Source organism: Protopterus annectens, chromosome 12.part0, assembly GCF_019279795.1.
Source record: "Protopterus annectens isolate FY-2018-M chromosome 12.part0, PAN1.0, whole genome shotgun sequence".
In the NCBI taxonomy this organism is placed as follows: domain Eukaryota; kingdom Metazoa; phylum Chordata; order Ceratodontiformes; family Protopteridae; genus Protopterus; species Protopterus annectens.
In genome coordinates, this window is record NC_056746.1 from 287,746,193 (window position 1) to 287,752,297 (window position 6,105).

The following is a 6,105-nucleotide window of genomic DNA, read 5'->3' on the forward strand; positions in this document are numbered from 1 at the left end:
TGCATCAGGGTTCAGCTCTGAGCCCACTGCTGTTCATACTGATGATGGACTACATTAGCAAACGGGTTAGAGGGGAGTGACGGGAACACATCAACAAAGTTGCTGTATGCAGATGATGTGGCATTACAGGCAGACTCTGAAAAAGAACTTCAGCAAAGGATAGGGGAATGGAAAGAAAAACTGAAGTCACATGGGATAAAACTAAGCACAGATAACATAGCGGCAATGGCAGCAAATCTGGGAAATCAGAAGAAGATGGGAACTGAGATTGAAAGGAAAATAGTGGAACAGGTTAATAGCTTCAAATATCTGGTTTGGGTGGTTAAGAAGGAAGTCTGAATGAAGAGGTCAAAGCTAGAATTTGAGGGGTTGCAGCCAACTGACATAGAGTGTCAGGTGTAGTATATGACAGAAGAATTCCTAAGAAGCTAAACAGTAAGGTGTACAAAACAGTGATGCGACCAGTACTACTGCATGGGAACAGAAACCTGGGCAGTAAAGGCAGAACAGATAAGAAGCTAGAAGTGATGGAAATGAAGTGTTTGAGAAGGGTGGCAGGATGCACACTGTGGGACAGACAAAGAAATGAGGACATAAGAGCATAAGCCAAAGTAGCTCCAACTGCAGAAAAGATCAAAGAGAACAGATTATGGTGGTTTAGGCACATGTGCAGAAAAGCAGAAGACAATCTGGTGAAGAAGATTTGGGGCAAAAAGAAAGAAAGTAGGAGAAAAGTAGGGCAACCAGCAAAGAGGTGGATTATTGTGAGAGAAGATCTGTGACAGTCAGGCATGAATGTCGAATAATACAATAAGGCAGGAGTATGGCACTGGATGGCAACAGCTAACATGACATCCCGACCCCATGTAGAAAAGGGGGGTTGGTGATGATGGCGATGATCAGGTCATCAGAGAACCCTCTCCTGAATATGACTAATCTTTTAAAAGATTTTTAGACAAAACAGAGAAAAACATTTTGTAAAAACAGTGAAATAACCATCATGACCTGGGGTTTTACTAAGTTTAATTTTGAAATAAAAAGACAAATCTCTTCTAGTATAATCTTGCTGGATAAGAATGCTGTTTGTAAATAGATGGAAGACACAGAGAAGATAAAGAGTCAAGAGAATCCAGACCCAAATCATTTAGTGGACAAAAAGAAATGTTCTGAAACATTTAGTAAAGATATTCACCATGTCCTGAGTAGAGGCACAAGTCTTATAAGAAAGGTTTGATATAAAGATTCTGTGGGCACATACCTTACTTTTCACTAAACAAACTGAAGGAGGACATCCTTCTTAGTAGTGAGTTAAATGTTTTGCCTGTGTGCAGGGCAATTGTAAACTAAGCTAACTTCTCAAATCAGTTAATTCTTGCTACTGATATGAATAGTCTTTAAAGGACAGATATAGCCTTTCCCTACAGAATGATCCTAGTGCTTATATATACTAAAAACATGACTTAGCTGTTTCTTCCGTTATATGCCATTTCTTTCAGTACACACACACCAAGGTGAGGGCCAAATGAAATCTCATGTTTTTAGGAATTTATCTCCCTTGCCCTTTTGCCATTTTGTCAAACATATTTGAATATTTTTTCTAAGGAAAAACACACACCAAAGTACCCTTAGCACTTTTTTAATTTCATACCCACTGAGGTCATAAAGCTCTCCCAACTAAAACTTCACAGCTTTTTGATTATATAGTATCACATAAAGTTGTGTGTTCCCTTACCAGTGGTCATAAATTGACTTTTGTAGTCTGAAGGTGAAGAACCCGCAGTGGTGGTGCTGCGGTAGCATTGTCGCCTCACAGTAAGACGCTGTCCGGTTCAATTCTCAGCTAGAGCGTCTTCTGCGTGGAGACATGCGTGAATGGGCGTACCTTCGTTGAAGGTTGTGTGTGAAGGCTGGTAACTCGGCATGTAAAAATCAACTACCAATCATTAGCAGACCAGAGTTCCGCTGTGGCGACCCCAACCGGGAAAAAGCCGAAAGACACAACAACAAGTCTGAAGGTGAAGAAACCAGATAACCACTAACAGCTCTGGTTGACTCAGAGAAGGAATTTGGATTGAAGATAAAAAATGAAACTCCTAAAATACAATTTAAAAAAAGGCTCTGTTATCTCAGCTATTTATTTGCCCTTCTGCAAGAACATTTTAATGATGCTGTAACATGTAAGAAATAAATATGCAAGGCTCACAGCAAAACAGCCACTGACATTTTTATACAGGACTCTCAAACTTGACAGCATTTCTCATTACTTCATTTTTAACTGAATGGAATTATGTTCTATCTGGAGAAAACATGGAACTGTAGTCTTATCATCTGTGCTTTCCCTGTGCATTATGGCAAAAAGCTTTCAAAGAAAACGAGATCATGTCAGAATGCCAACTCCATAAGGGCATTCAGTGTTAAAAGAAAATTCAGATTAGTAATAAGTAGCTATTATGCTGTTGGCAGATTTAATTAGATCTTCATGACATGATAAAAATATGTTTTTTCATTTTCTTTCTACGGGAGCCCTTTTAACTTATAATGATTTCATCCATTTACAGACAGCATCTACCTTACCTATGGATTACATTTTAATACACAAGGTGTTACTAATTAAGAATCCTATTAGATATACTAAACAAAGTCCACCCATCATCAAGTTTTCATAGTAAGATCATCAAATTTGGAAATAGCAGTCAAATTATTAAACCTCCAGTTTAAATTTATACCAAACAGATTTATGACTTACACTGAAATCCCTAATCGTAGAAAAGCAGTTTTAGGTGAATTCTGTATCTGAACATTCTGTCGTCTTTGTCTGAAAATGATATAATGAAGTTTCAGAGGAAGACATGAATATGGGCTTTTATGCATAGGAGCCAAATGCAGAGGATCACAGGCCTTCACTGCCACTGTCTGACATGCTGCAATAAACTCTTTTCTCTGGGATTATATAGTTTCTCAGGCAGGGTCAACACATAAGAAGCAAAAGTATAATTTTCTTCAGTATAGGGAAGTGCTTTTTAATGGAATTATGACCACTCCCCAAAGTTATATTGCTGTGCAGTGAGGTGCACAATATGAAGGCAACATTTTCTGCATGTCTACACCTGGCATCAATAACCAAGTGCGTTTTGTAGCAAAGTGTCATAGTATATTATTTGGAAAATAGCTAGAGCATTTAAACCAGTTTCAGAGATAGGATTCCATACTGGTAGGCACCACTAGCAGTCCTAAATAGCCTTTGGGTGTACTGATTTTAGCCTTTTTGTCATTTGGTTCATAACAAACAAGCATGCTTCAATGGCAAAATCAGCATTTCAGTTTTATATTTTTTCATGAAATAAGAACCAAAAGTAATTGCCTTTTCTCAAAAAACTTTTCTTGCTCCCTCACTGTTGATCATCAGCTGCTTCCAGGCCTTAACTTGACTGGTCATGGAATAACTCCAACCTATGCTTGGGAATAGTGAGGAGATTTAGGAATCATGAGGTAGCAAAGTATTGGTGTTTAGGTCTAATCGCATCCCCTATGCAGGCTCATGCTGTCTTGGGGATGGTGTACAATGGTCTTGTAGAACATCATCCATGCATCCAGGTGTGCTATGACTCAGCCAAAGTCCTACCTTCCTTGCAACCACACACTGCTCATATCCCCAACCTCAACCACAGAGCAATGGTTGAGGTGTGTTGAAGCACACCCCCCTGATAGGCACAACATTGCTTACTGTTTGCACCATTGCAAACACAAGCCCGTAATCAAACCCAAGTCACTTGGGCCATTATCAGGACTTTTTTCTCTCTACACTACACATACAGATCTCTTTTTTTCTAAAAAATTTAACTTCCAGTAATTTTATATGTTTTAACAAAATTCACAATTTTAGTTGTTCTGATATTCATATATATGCAGTTCTGATTTCCACTTTCCCTTATTGCTGCCAGGTCATGCAATCTGCAGTATAAGTATGGCCTGTGACAATGTGAGGTATTGCCAGCTATGCCAGAAGTAGGGCAGTGGATGTGTAACATATACCAGCACATTTAGCTGGAATTTTGTACAGAATTATAAATTTATATGCCATTTGTATATCAAACTAATTTGTACATATGCTTGTGTTGAAAAATGTATTTGTAAAGCTGCTTGTGTTAAAATGTATCAATAGTATGCCCTGCTGGGCAGAAAAGACATGCGCATGCATTACTGTAACTGTTTAAATGTATATATTGTGACAGAGGATACTGGAAGAGAAGAGGTTAATCGCAATCCATCCGACTTTGAGAAATAGTAAGAAATTTAAATTACTGAGCCTAGGCCATAAAGATGTTATCTCACAGTTTTGAATGACGCCAGAGATGCAATGTCTGTAAGAAGCATGGTTTGTTAGTCTCTGTATGAGGAGTAGAAGTTTGTAATTGTATTATGACTTCCGGAAGCTGCATCAGATCTCAAAGCTCTTGTATGTGTATTATTGACATGCAGGTGCTAAATCCCGGTAGTTTCTAGCAATGGGGGGGGGGTTGCATTGGAACCATAAGTCAGATGATCTGATGTATGTGCTGTCATTCTATACAGAAATATTTTTTAAATATTGGGTGAGGCAGAAGTCTCAGGGCAGTCTGCTCCTTGGAACCTGACATAGAAGGATCCCTCACCTCCTTCATCTTGCCTTGCCCTAATAAGTGACCAGGGAATAATAAGTCTTTAGATTAGTCAGGAAAATATAGTGAGATTATTTAAGTACAGTTTTTTTTCTGCATTTTTGTGAATCTGTTAATCTGTGTTATTTTAATATTTCCTGTGATTGAAACTCTGGTGTTTGTTTTAAATATTTAGCAGTTTCATGTTTTTTTCTGATTTATTATTAAATATATTTAAATTTTTCATTATGGCTGGTCCTTTTAGAGAATATTTTAACCTTTGTGAGTACTCATTTCTGTTTGGTAAATGTGGCCACTTCTGAAAGCCTTACTGCATTGTTCAAAACACTATTATTTGTATTCATATTGTTTTCACTCAGTATAATTGGGTACCCTTGTAAGAGCCTTAGAGTAGCTGGCTTGGGAGTGACTGGTAGCAGTAACTACTTTATATTCTGGGCAGAAGGGGGCACAGCTAGTAAACCAGTGCCAGCCTTTTTCAGGGGTGTGTGTGTGTGTGTGTGAAAATCAAATCTCAAAGTGTGTGTGTATCAGCTACTTGGAGCAGGGACATGAAGCACTGGTTTCACAGAGAAGGTGCTGGAGGGACTTGGCTTGGACACTTGGTTGAGGAAATAACTCTGCAGTTGTGCCAGTGGGGAGCCTTACTGATGACCTGGGGAGAAAGAGAGAGAGAAACCCAGAACCTGGGCTAAGTGAGCTTACTGTGTGCACTTAAGACAAATTGTACTTGATGCAGATAGCTGCATCTGGAAATACTTTGTCTATCCATTTTTGTTCCAAGTGAATGTCCCTCTCCAGTGTCAGTGGTGAAGATTCCTTGATTACTTGTCCACAGTGGGGATGTCACATTGCCATCCGTGTTGTTGTTGTTTTTCTTTTGGCTTTTCCTGATTAGGGGTCACCACAGTGGTACTCCGGTCTGCTAATGATTGGCAGTAGATTTAGATTTTTTTTTTATTAGTGCCAGCTCGACGCCCAACCTTCAACGAAGGCACGCCCATTCTACACATGTCTTTCGAACGTCTTCTGAAAATGCCAAAACAATATTTTGAAGTAGAAGAGATGTAGTCATTGGAATTTATAGTCAAATTCAGGCAAGAATAAACTTTTGAAATTAATAAATTGCAATATTTGTGACAGTAGAAAACAAAAGTGTAGTTTTTAGTAGTCTTCAGTATAACAAAAATGATCAGCAACATGATTATACAATGTGGTTGTGACATCAAATAGAATGCACATTTCTGTATAAAGGAAATATTTTTATTCTTTTTGTATGCCATGGTATTTTTTTTCATTAAAATTCAAGACAGATATTCTTGTAAGTCAAGGAGCCCATGTTTAATATGCATTACAGGTAATTATGCCAGTAACATTGATTAAAACTTCATAGAAAATATCAACTTGTTTTGGAGATACATGCATTTATATACAAGAGCAAAAGCAG